Genomic DNA, 13,773 nt, shown 5'->3' with positions numbered 1-13,773 from the left:
AGAGTATTGATAGATTAATATATGTGTTTTTAAATAGTTTTCGAATCATTTGAAAGCTAACTAATTTATTTATTGGCTAATGAAACACACAAATAACAATTAATTAGCATTTTATGTGTCTGTTTAAATTAAGTATGATAAAAGGAAATGAACATAAAGAAAAATAAAAACAAAAAAATTAACAAACCTTTTAGTTATATGATAGACGAATAATGTTAATCACTTAATTAGTTACAAAGTGGTTATAACCTATGGTGATTGAGGATGGACTGATGGTTTTAGTTCATCTACTAAGGCCATGTGTAGTGGAGGGGCTACAATTAGGGGCGAATTGTGACACGTGGCGCTCAGTTAGCATGGAGTAAAAATTTGTTTTTTGGGTGTAATGGTGTAGGACTACAAGTTGGGTCCACAGTGTCTTTTTTTATTATTTTTTTTAATAATTAAACTAATTAAATAAAAACCAATTTATTTAAATAATTAAATAAAAATGCATTAAAATTAAAAAGAAATACAAAAAAAAAACATAACTAATAATGCATTAAAATTAAAAAAAATACATAACTAAAAATATTAAAAAACATAACTAAATAACATACTAATATCCATAATATTTGCGAATTTTTTCAATTAGTTGTCGTTGCAATAATGCGGCCTCTTCGTGTAACCCGGCTGCTTTGAGGGATTCGTATTTTTCACTTAATTCCCGCAATTCCAACATTTGGTCAATCTTTTCGTGTTGTTTGTTGGTTTCTTTCATGACATCGTTGAGTTCCTCGACAAACTTTTTTTGTTTTTTGATGATTTCCCTCATGGTAGCAGCGACTTCCACGAGTGTCGGTTGGTTCGGGTTGTTTGTAGGATTCATTTGCTAAATTTTTTGAGGAATTTGGGTATGAATTGTGTATGAAATGGAGAAGAATGTGTATGTTTATATATATATATATATATATATATTGTTTAAATTAATTTTTTTTAAACATTTGACCGTTTTACAACGGTCATATTAATATAATAATATTATTTTCTTCTCCACCCGGCGACATGTAAACCCTGCCCCCGCCCCTTTTCGCCCAATTATCGCCTGGGGGGGGGGGGGGGGCGGTGTTATAGCCCTTCCTCGCCCCAATTCGCCCCCAACCCTCGCCCACTACGTTTGGCCTAAAGGACAATATTCTAAATATTTAAATTTACTTGTTTTAAATGTTGAGTATAAAAAGATATCAATGTCACAAATACAGCTGGTGATATGAGACATCCTGAATATAAACTGTTTTTATTTATAACAAACTAGATTGTATATTGTATCACATGGTTCTTACTTCTTTGGGTGTATATAAAGGGCATTCACATATTCTGACGTCCTTATATTAGTCAACTTGGCTTGTTTAACGCATTTCATGACAATTTTGGTGTATACAAGGGAATTCCCTTTCTATATTCTCAAAAGTAAAGTTGACTCTATTCAAGCAATATAATATGATCAAATATAAATGGTGCCAAACTATCGAAGGTTAAGATCATATTCTAGTTGCGACTTGCGAGGATGTAATACTTGAATTAAGAGGCCTAAACATAAAATGGCATATTACTCCTTGAAAGCTTAACAAAAAATCAATATGTCCTAAGGCTTAAAAGAGTTGCATCCTTGGGTCTTCCAAGGAACTTCAAGCCAAATGACCCGTCACAAGTCCATAAGGACATAGATACATGTGAGCAAGTATAACAAGCTTTTATATAATTGTATGAGTTTTGGCATGTTATGACTTTTGACTAAATTGATTTACCTCTTAATCATTTTATATGTTATCGTGTTATTTTCTTGCGTCCATATCTCTTCAATAGTGTCACGGGTACTGCTTCTGACATGAGTGGTGTTCTCTCTCTTGATTGATGTGCATAAACCGGTTAAATCTAAAATCGGTTCGGTTTGGTCAACAAAAGTCAAAATTGATTTATGATCGGTTTCGGTTCGGGTTGAAACCAGTTTCTTACCATGTTATGATCGGTTTCGGTTCGGGTTTTGACCGTTTTTTGTCGGTTTCGGTTCGGTTAACCGGTTTTGATGGAGAAAATTACAAACTAGTTCCAAACAGACGGTTTCAATCGGTTCCAAACCGGTTCGATTTCGGTTCGGTTTTCGGATCGGTTCGGTTAACCGGTTTATTTGCTCACCTCTAGAAGGCATGATTCGAAATTACCAAGGTTAATAACTAGACGGGTTTGTTACTAACATATTTATATTTAACTAGTTTTTACCCGGCGCGTTGCATCGGGGCAGTTGGGATATCTTTATATACCCGTCCGTCCTGTCGCGTTTTGAAATGCGGATTTGGTTGGTATGAGCTAGGTTCGTTAGATACCGACACTAAATAAAAAAAATTAATGTGTAAGTTAACACAGAAACAGGAGCGACACTCATATAACTAAAAATTAACATGTTAAAAAGTCCAGTCGATTACGTTCGTAACGATACTAGAATTAAAAACAAAAAATAAACTTGTCACATTAGCATATAAAAGATAAAAATGTTTATAATGATGCTTGTTCGGTCAATAAAACGCGGGCGTTGGTAAACCTGACCGTCATGATGGTGAGTCTACATGAATTCGGTTAGTATCGGTTGCATTCGTTAACATTCGTTAATTATAGTATAAACAACTTTGGTAAAACCAATCGTTAAAACCTAAAAAAAATAAATTTGTCGAATTAACATATAAAAAATATTTAAAATGACTTTATTCGGTTGGTAAAACCAGAGTGGTGCGGCCCTCGGTGTTGCGACAGTGAGTTGGTGAAAGGTGGGCATTGGTAAACACAAATGTTGTCAGTCCCCAACGTTGTAGTGGTAAGTCAATGTAAATTCAGTTGGTTTCGATTACGTCGTTACATAAACAAAGTCAATAAAACCCGAGCGTTGCTGGTCCCCGACGTTGTAGCAGCAAGTCGTCGCGAATTTGGTCGATTTCGGTAACTTCGTTACGATATTGAAACTAAAATAATAATAAAAAATAATGATAGACGCAACCAACTGTGTGGTGCCATTTGGACCAATAAAATGTCTAGCGGCACCAAACTTTCAAATTATCCTATAGTAATAATTAGAAAACTGTAATTTAGTAATTAGTACTTGATTTTATACTTGTTGATTACTAATTACTAAAGGTTGGGAATTATAGTTTATCATCTTATGTAGGAAAGCTAAATGTTTCGTGTTTACAGTTTGACAAGTCGAACATGAACATGACACAAAGCTGAAAACCGTGTCAACCAAATGAAGGCAACCATCCCTTTACATGTCAATTAAGGGTGTGTTTGGGATTGCTTATTTAAGTGCAAAAGGCTTTTTTTTTGTTAAAAGGACTTATAAACTTATGAATTTTTGAAAATAAGTTTTTTTAATAGGAGTGTAATGAGTTTTGAGGGTTAGAGGGGTGTAATAGGTAAATCCAATGTTTTCATAACCGGACGGAGAGTGAACCGGTTGTCTTACTGGTTCACTGGTTGGACCGGTTAGACCGGTTGAACCGGATTTAAGAACCGGATACAACTATAATTTATTTAAATTAAAAGATACTAAAAATAAATCAAGTATAATTTTAAAGCTAAGCCCAAGTATAAATCCATGATAGTTTATTTTACCCTTTGAAAAGCCCATAAAAAACTAGGTTAACATCTATTGTTCAGCCGCCTCCACTTTCTTTAGACTATTTTCTTCTCATCTTTTTTTTCTTCCTTTGGAGTATGAATTAAGCTTCTTCTACACGAGAATCTAATAAATGCAATAGAGTTGACGCTATATTTGTTGCTGTTGTCCAAGCTGAGACTTGTAATCTCCCTTGTATGACAGTTGAAACATGTAAAACGCACTGTTAAACTCGTAACCTGACGGGTGGTCCATTGGACAACCCTTAAGTGATATAAGACCGTTAATAACCATGCATACAATCGGTTTATTTTGTGGAATTAGTTGACTATGGTTACTCATATAATTGTAGGTAGGAGAAGATAGAGGGTGTAATTACGAGAACGTGGGCGAAAACGGTGAAGAAAATGGAGTTGAAACGAGAAAGTTATGACGAAAACAAGAAGGTCTTGTTAAAGGCCACCGTAGCTTACGGTGGGATCTGAAGAAAATGACACCGTATGCCAGTTTTAAGCCACCGTAGGCTTTTTAGAAGCCACCGCAAGCTACGGTGGGACTGACGCTAAAACTTGTAACAGCCTTATAAACTCGTTTAGGGTTGGCTTTTGGCATCCCAATCATTATCTTTCATCTAAGGACGACCTAAGGGCGATATGGAGGTGCCATAGCTTAATTTTGAGTGTGGTAATCATTAGAAACTCTATTTTGATTCGTATGCAAACTATAATCGAAAGGATAACGAACCGAATCATGCTCGGCTAAACTCCTTTGTGTTTTCCCTCGGATTGTAAGGTTTATTATGTTTGTTTGGTTGATTGTTTAGACAATTTCTGAGATAATATTTAATCTTATTGATTTCGTTATTATGGTGTTTGTGTATTGGTTGATAGATTGTTAGTTTATCGATTTTGTGTTCTAAACCGTCAGTTCTTGGTTTTGTAAGTAATCGAGATTAATCGGGAGGGATTTAGGGTTGGATAAACTAATTGGTTTTTGAGTGATCACCTTGTGTTGTATAATCCAAGTACTTGATCCTCAATTATCGCAATCGTTTACATAAACACGAACTTTGTCTGTTGTTCATCTCAGTTAAACATCAACTCTAGCAATCATGGAAACCTGAAACCGAGGGAAGACATATTTTCTCATATTGATTAAAACTTGTTTATGTGCTTTAGTTCTTTTTGTTTAAAAACCAAACAACCAAATATTTGAATTTATTTTATGCACTTAGATTAATATAGTTTAATTATAAAGATACTTAATAACGCACTTTCCACAAACTCCCTGTGTTCGATATCCGCTTACTGCTATCTAATTAGTTGTATTCGGTTTATATTTGAGTGAGTCTTCGACATCATGTCATAACCCACCTTCTTTCATCATTGTTCTGGTTAGACCGCCGAACCGATCTGCCGGTTCAACCGTTGAGCGGCCTTAACCGACCGGTTATTTGAAGATCGATCTGAACATGCCTAACCGGACCGTCGTCTTCGTCGATTCCCGGTCCTATCCGAGCGTGAAAACATTGGGTAAATCAAATCCATTAAGTTAATAAGTTAGAGATTCTTAACTTTTCAAAACTCATTTATTTTGCCTTGCTTATAAGTTAAAACCCTTAAGACCTTATGGTTTGCCAGACACCTTATTAACTTTTTAAAAAGTTTATAAGTTATAAGTTGATGAAAATAAGGAATCCTAAACGCCCCTAAAACAACACTAAAGGTGTGTTTGTTTGGGGTTGAAGTCTGAATCGCTCGGGCTGTTTGTTTCAATAAAAGATTACAACTGAATGGTTCAGTAGGGCTCTTACTCATTAGAAAAGATCGCTTAATGGAAAAGAGACAGAATTACCCACACACAACTATCGCTCGTTCCTTCCTTCTTCTTCTCTTCAGGTTTCAGCCCGATTCCAATTACAAACAGGTATGATTTTTTGTTTCCCTGCTCGATTTCTGTTATAGGTTTGAACGGCTAGGTTTAGAAGCTAGGGTTTATGGTTCGATTGATGTTCAATTTATGCTAATTGATATTCAATTTGGTTGGATCTTGTTTTGTATTGATAACCTGGTTCATCATGAGAAGTTTTAGAACCTTTAAATGATTCTATTATGGTGCTAAATCTATAAAAAAAAATTTATATACATCTGAAGTTAGAGGCAACGCTTTGATTTCGTGTTAATCATAGATCATGTATTTTTTTAAATTAAAAGTTAGCTGATGATGACTATGGTTTATGATTTTCAAGCAAATTGGATATGATTCATTGAAACTTATCATCACATCTTATTCTTAGTGCCCTTGAAGGTCCAAACCCGCCTTTTTAGTGCCCTTGAACTGATATCACATATCTCTAATGCAAAATTTTCGAGGGTAATCTGGACCATATTGGATTTTGTCTCAGCTTCATTTAAACTCGAGGGTAACTTGAACCATTTTGGGGCTTTGGACGTAGACGTAGGCAATGGTAAACCGTCATTGCTGACAACTGTTTTAGGCCTTTTTTGGTGGCCGCCTGATAGTTTTCTGGCGCTCGGTCCATTTGTTTGTTCAATTAGCTATTGTCAGAACTGGAGGTCACGAAAGCTTCCATTGTAGTCGATCTCTACTTTGATTTTGGGTAAATATGTTTGCTATTGTTTTGGAAATGGGGTCCTATTTCAGCCACAATGAAAATTCCGAGCCTTATTATAAACTACTATGCTCAATAGGTTAATATTTAATACTTTCCATATAAAGTACTTCAAGCATCCATTATTTTGTTAAGTGTCTGATTCTTATTTAGATTTTTGGTCATATTGCAGGTCACACTTACAGGTAGCATTATTGCATATTATACATTAATAGGTCAACATTGCAGCTTGCATTTGCAAAAGTAAGTGTTTTTTTGTAGTTGTTATCGTTTTATAATGGCAGTTTCTATTAATTAATGATGGTAAATTGTTTTAGTGTCAATATATGACATATTTTGTATAAAACTAATCGATATGCGATGCGGTGTTAGGGTTCAGATCGCCTGCGAGAGGGATCGATTGGTGGTGGTTCGCAGGTGCAGGTAACAACTGTCGGCATTGATTCATGTACGTTATACAATGCACGCGCGCATGGGTTCTGAAACCTCGTTAACTATTAGATTTGAAAGAAAGTAGTGGAACATTACAACACATCAGCACATGAACTTCAATTGGCATTTGAAAATTTTACTTCCGAAATATACTTGAGACGATATACTTCTTTGCCTTTGTATGTTTATTTTTAATAAAATTGTAACGGAATACTCAGTGAACATTTTATGATGTATTTTGATTGATATAATGAAAGTTTGGTCATTCAGTATAATTGTTAAAAGCTCTGACTAATCACATTTATTTCATTCAGCTCGAAATGGGTTAGAGGGGTAGAATAGTCATTCTGTACAATCATTCAGAGGTCTAACCAAACAACACTAATTGGTTCAGCACTTGCTGGCTCAGAACCTCTTAATCATTCAGACCTCTTACTTATTCAGCACTTAATGGCTCAGCACTAGATAAACATGAAATACTGTATACACATCAAAATAAAAGACATAAAATAATCAGTTGCATTTCACGTGAGCTCGTCTTGCCGGTCCTTATCAGATTGGTGGTGGAGTGGTCGAAGGTTACAATTCTTTAGGTTGAATTTGTATAGTGAAAAGAAAATGTAAATTCTTATAAATATGTTTTTACATATGTAGGATTTCGAGTGAATAAAATTAAGTTTTCACAAATGATAAATAAATATATATGATAAGCAAAGAATAAAATATGTTATGTAATTATTCATATAAAAAAAAAATAAAAAAAAGGAGTAACCTCTTCTCCCATAGACTCGGACACACAGACACACAGTCCTTCCTGTTTATCCATCAAGATCTCAAAATCATGAAGATCGTTACCAGCAAAATCATCACGCACACATCCGTTCTTTCATGTTTCATTAACTACAGACGAACGCCGTCAACATTTATAATTATAAATGGCTTGTATGAAACTCGGTACAAAACCTGAGGCCTTTCGTGTTGTAGACCACACCTGGTACTCATTTTTATTTCTTTTTATTATTATGTAACCTTTTTATGTTGTATCCATTATTTCTGTTTCAGTAACTATGAATTTGTTTTAATCATTACTAAACCTTAGATTATATCATTCAGGCAGTGTACAAGCGGCCTTCCAAGTGATGTCACAATTGAGATTGGAGAAACATCATTTTATCTTCACAAGGTGTGTGCGTCTGTAAATTATAATCATCTATTTTATATGCGGTGGTGCACGTACATGTAACTAGAGTAATTATTATTCTTACCACGCTGTTTTAAACTAGAGTACTTACACTAAACAAAATGAAGTAAAGTAATAATAATTATTCTAGTTTCTAGTTATTTGTACGCTTCTTATGGTAAGAGCTATATGTAGTTCATCCTAACAAGTTTATTTATTTAATTTGAACGCCAACAATTATAATACTAAAACGTCCAATAGTAATGAACTATAGAAGACGAAACACGGCCCGATATTTTATTTATTTATTTTACAACAGTATGTGTTTCATGTTTATTTAGTGAATGGTTATGCTTTTGGTCCTGATTCATGCAGTTCCCTTTGATTTCAAGAAGTGGGCTCTTGGCAAAGCTAGTAGGTGACAGCCCTAGTGAAGACGGGCCGATTTGTGTTCTACACCTTAATGAGATACCCGGTGGAGCTAAAACATTTGAGCTTATAGCCAAATTTTGTTATGATGTAAAACTAGAAGTCACATCCCACAATGTCATCAGCCTTCGATGTGCTGCAGATTACCTCCATATGACAGACGATTATGGAGACGAAAACTTAATTACACAAACCGAAAGCTTTCTAAACGAAGTGTTCACCACTTGGTCAGACACAATGAACGCACTCGAAAGCTGTGAGGAAGTGTTCCTGGATGCAGAAGAGCTTAATCTGATCTCAAGGTGCATAGAGTCTTAAGCAATGAAAGCGTGCGCAGGTCCTAGTGCATACAACACGTTTAATACAGGCGCCATGTCAGCAAACTGGAACGGGATTTCCACGCCTGCTAAACCGCAGTCGTCAAGTGACAACTGGTGGTATAAAGATGTATCATTTCTTAATTTACATTTATATAAACGAGTGATTCAAGCCATGGAGGCAAACGGGATGAGGCCCGAGATAATATCCGGGTCAATTGTCGGCTATGCAAAGAAATATATACCGTTAATGAACCGACAATCGAGTTTTAACGATGCAAGTCATTCCAAAACAGTCTATACACCCTCAGAAGCTGACCAAAGGGCACTTTTGGAAGAAATTGTCGGGTTACTTCCAAACCGAAAAGGGATTGTTAACACCAAGTTTCTTATACGTCTGCTTCGGTCCGCCATGGTGTTACACGTGAGCCCATCGTGTAGGGAGAATCTTGAAAGACGCGTTGGAGCCCAGTTAGATTCAGCCCACTTAGACGATATATTAATACCGAACCAAGGTTTCAATTCGATTGATACTTTGTATGACATTGATTGTTTTCAACGAATTCTTGATTATTTCATGACTGTGGAATCTGCTAGTCTTCATAATTCTCCGTGTATAGTCGAAGAGGGGTTGAAGACGGGCCTCAGTCTTTGTCATCTATAACATCGGTCGCCAATCTGGTTGATTTGTTTCTTGCTGATGTGGCAGCTGATGTCAACTTAGAGCTATTGAAGTTTCAATCTATTGCTGTTGGTGTTCCTGATTATGCTCGCCCACAATCTGATGGCATTTATCGTGCCATTGATATCTTTTTAAAGGTAAAGTTATTAACAGTTTGGATCATAATAATAAAAATGTTAATGACAGTAATAATGTTAATAATAATAATAATGACGATATGCTGCAGGCACATCCGTGGTTAGCAGACTGTGAGCGGGAGCAAATATGCAGATTAATGAATGTTCAGAAGCTATCGTTGGATGCAAGCACACACGCAGCTCAAAACGAGAGGCTTCCGCTTAGAGTTATTGTTCAAGTGCTATTTTTTTAACAGTTGAGGCTGAGGACATCAATTGCAGGGTGGTTTTTCGTGTCGGAAAATGAAGATCAAATGAGCAATATAAACGAGGGTGAAGTGGTTCAGGCACGCGGGAGAATGAGTGAGATGAGGGAGCGGGTTCTTGAGCTCGAAAGGGAGTGTGAGAAGATGAGGTTTGAGATTCGCGAAGTGAAGACTAAAAAAAGTTGGATATTTTTTTTTCTGCAAGCGAAGGAGGCATCGTCGATATTAGTATCGGTTTTTGATAAGTTGTTTTACTATTTTGTTATTTATACGGTTACTAACTTTTGTTAAATTGTTTTGAAATATTTGAAATGGAACATTTGTAGGATTTAGCAGCTTTAATTACTAACTGATATAAGTCAACTAAAAAGAAACAAAAAGATAACTGTAACCATAGTAATCTTATGTAAGCAAAAGTTTTTTGAGTATGCATTATTAGAAGGCATGTTATGATTTTGGAAGCTGAATAAGTCTTTATTTTAGTTCAGTTTAATGATTTAACCATTTGAATAATAAAAGTTTAGCAGATGATTAAACAACTTGTTATGTCTAATCAATCTTTAAACATAATAGCAACCAGTATCTAATCAATGCTATCTAAATCAATACAATTTTGCATTCTAAACAATACTGGAAGAGAGATTTCAACAATGAATTACAACATTGTTTCAGAATTACATCCAGAAGATGAATATACAAAGAAGATTGTAAGTTTTCAGGGATCAAAACAAAACAATACCTCAATTTGAATAGGCGGAGCGGAGGCGAATGGAAGGGAGGAGCTGTTGAAGGAGGAGGTGGGCAGCGAGTAAACGAATAACGGAATGTGGAGAACACATCAAAGTTGAGATTGTCATTAATCAAATTGTTAGTACGGGTTAATATTGACCTATAGTGTCGTGCCCCTTCGCCCAAGCAACATGACAATTTATCTCCCAATTGTGTACTGTACCGTCTTTTTTTTTTTTTTTTTGCTTTCGGTACTTGTGATAATTTGAAGTTGTATAAATACTCTTGATTCCCAAAGCGTAAGTCAAAAGTTTTCCATGACATATGTCTTACGACGATTTGGTGTCTTTGAAGGGGCCGAAATGATGTGATTTTTAATGGGAAATCAGCACAACTATGCATTGTGTTGGGGAAAATAAACGCCTTGGGATATTATGGCTGTGCCGCAATGAAATAGATCCAACATGATGGATATAACATGGGAGACTTTGAGGTTTTTAATTTGTAAGTATATTTTGTGTTGTTTGTAGTATGTTTTAATGACTATAATCAAAATCGAGAGGTGGAATGTACTTGGCGTGGTTAGTATCTTACTATGTTGTTTGGTGGTTAAGTTAACATAAAACGAAAAACTGATGATCTCACTTGACCCCTGATAATCACAACTATGTAAACAAGAGAAGGTTGGTGTCACTTGACCTAAGACTGATAACTTGATTCCGCCCCTAAAACAAATAACTCCAAATTTAAACAGTTTATCCGCATGTGTGAAGAAATGTATATTAGATTTGACAATAATTTTCAAGAACAATTTCTTTTTCATAAGACTCCTCACTATGGACAGCATTGGGGCGGTTTTGGAAGTGAACACCGCAGAGGGGCGAAGTTCCGGGAGGGAGGGGGCTCACAAAAATGTCAAACCTTCCAAAATAATGGAAAAACGATAAGACGTTAGCAACTGGGTCTCCATTGGAGTCAATGGATAGCTAAAAATTCTAAAAACCCTTCAACAAATTACGGTTGGAAGTTTCAAAAAGATCAATTAAATTACTGTAGCCAAAACTACGTAATTATTAGTTATGGTGGAACCCCTCTACCTGTGCATGAAAAGCACGCCATAGAAACCATTGAGCAGAGAATTATCTCCAACCGGCTCGATGTAGGTCCTGCCACCAAAAAATTATTGTGTCAAGAAGTGGCACGCATTATAGAAGATCATACATGTGAAGAGTGCAGAGAAAGTGACCTCCTCTAAGAAGAAATGATAGATGGTACACGTGAATTAGACCCTACACATGGGTACATCAATTAAAAAAAAGCAAGCATGTGAATAAAACAAGCTAAGCGACAACCACCAGTGAAAGAATGGAGGAAACGTAATTACGACCCCACCCAGGTTCAATTATGTAAAATTACGTAAGCAAAGAGAACTTTACGTTCATTTTCCTTTCTATATATATTATAATGTTTGTAAGGGAAGGTGCATCGAACACTCTCCCAAAAATCATTTTAATTTTCTTTGTAATCCTAGCTATGTGTGAGTAAGCTCTCCTTTAGGGGAAAATGATGTAAAAATCAAGAAGTTTTTCCTTCAGGAAGAACAGTTATGAAATAAAATATTTCATTTTTGTCAAAAGTTCTGAATTTTGTTATGAAACCTGGAGTCTTTGAGTCATTTTTATTTCCGTCAAGACAGGAGGTCATAGGAAGATAATGATTGGATTGGTCACTCGTCACTAAGGTTCAAAGACAATTGAGATCTAAGGTATATCTATTTCATAACTATTATACTTGAATAGTTTTTACTCATTTTTCCTTAAATCAAAAAACTATAATTTCTTAAATTATATTTCATACAAAAATCATGACAAGATATCCGCGGCTCACGAAGACCAGCGGTATGGGGGTGTTTTTGTGTGCCCTCTACTTAGGGATGGGCAAATTCGGGACTGGTAACGGTTGGTACTGGTACCGGTACCGAAATCGGTACCGTTTTGGTACCGTCGGTACCGAATCAGTACCAACGTTTTGAGTTTCGGTACCGGTACCGGTACGGGACCGGTATTCCCCGAAATTTTACCTTAAATACCGGTACCGTCTCAGTCCCGTACCAGTACCGGTACCGAACCGAATATTTCGGCACCGGTACCGGTACCAAGAATCCGCGATTTTCGGGACCGGGACCGGTCGGTACCGGTACGGTCCCGATCTCATCCCTACCTCTACTTTTATACTCTCTCTCTCTCTCATACCCACACACATGCACGCACGCACGCACGCACGACACACACTTATATATATAATGAGGAGGTAAAGAGGCTTTAAACCATATCGGGACGTTATGGAGAAGGGCTTCGAAGTCTCGTTTCCTACGTGGTGTTGACGTGAATGGGTCCATAGTGAACAGCCTAAGGGTGAAACCGTGGAGGGTATCATATATATCAGCTTCATGTCGGAATTTTTTTTTTTATTTTCTTGCGTCCCTAAACCTGTTTTATTTTCTTTTCCATCAATAAACCATTTTCAAATAAACAATAAAACTAATATATTAGTATAAATATAAAATTAATTAAAAAACAAAATTGTAGTAGTAATAATAATACTATGATTTAACCTAATTTTCCAGGAAAGTTTTCAAACACAGTCACCACTCCAGACGAAAAATTTTCTTACAACACCCCTCTTCCCCCCTCCACCCACCCACTACCACCACCACCACCACCACCACCACCACCAAAACAAACAAAAAAAAACCCAACCCACACAACTCACTTTCTTCAAATAGTGACATAGAGTTACCCTGAAGTGAATTACACTTAAAGATATATCTCAAGAATTGGGTGTTTAAATATCAACTCGAAGTTTTAAGAGTACTCAAAGTTAAGATTAAGTAATTATTATTTATTGAGAACATAGTTATTGTTTTTTAGCAATTCTACATTTTATTAAATATAAGATGTTTTAAAAGATAGTAGACTATATTATAAGATGCGACGTCATTACAAATTTGATATTTATTTTGTTCCTGCTTATTGTTGGTGGTCGTTACACTGTCTTTCCTACCTCCACCACAAATTTTATCCGAACTTATCTAACTGTTAATGCTGAATAAAATTATTAAATTAATATGTTTTTATATTACAACCATTTTTTGTAAAGTTTATATATTATAATTATCTTGTCTTTTCTAACTCGTTGAAGACGTAATTTTGATATCATATTAGATGGTTAAGTTGATACAGTGTTTTAACTAGCCTTGTTAATTAAACTATAATGGTAGAGTTGTCACTTTTACCCCAAACTCGAAACCAAACCTGAGAAACCCGTACTCAAACCCGAATTAA

The 13,773-nt window shown here is 35.7% G+C and overlaps 1 long non-coding RNA gene and 1 pseudogene across 1 annotated transcript; both read left to right on the top strand.

Moving 5' to 3' along the window:
• The first annotated feature begins 5,956 nt into the window (after window positions 1–5,956).
• LOC143615365 (uncharacterized) lies at window positions 5,957–6,927 on the top strand. Its single transcript, XR_013150461.1, has 3 exons — window positions 5,957–6,357; window positions 6,451–6,521; window positions 6,651–6,927. It is a non-coding gene; the product is annotated as an uncharacterized LOC143615365 (long non-coding RNA).
• A 437-nt stretch (window positions 6,928–7,364) lies between these two features.
• On the top strand, window positions 7,365–10,097 carry LOC143615364 (BTB/POZ domain-containing protein At5g03250-like; annotated as a pseudogene).
• The last annotated feature ends 3,676 nt before the right edge of the window (window positions 10,098–13,773 follow it).

The sequence above is a fragment of the Bidens hawaiensis genome, unplaced genomic scaffold, assembly GCF_021521415.1.
Source record: "Bidens hawaiensis isolate Kalapana, Puna unplaced genomic scaffold, B.hawaiensis_p1.1 tig00042687_1, whole genome shotgun sequence".
NCBI classification, from domain to species: Eukaryota; Viridiplantae; Streptophyta; class Magnoliopsida; order Asterales; family Asteraceae; genus Bidens; species Bidens hawaiensis.
The sequence above is the reverse complement of the archived record's forward strand: the minus strand, read 5'-3'. Positions and strand labels throughout refer to the sequence as shown.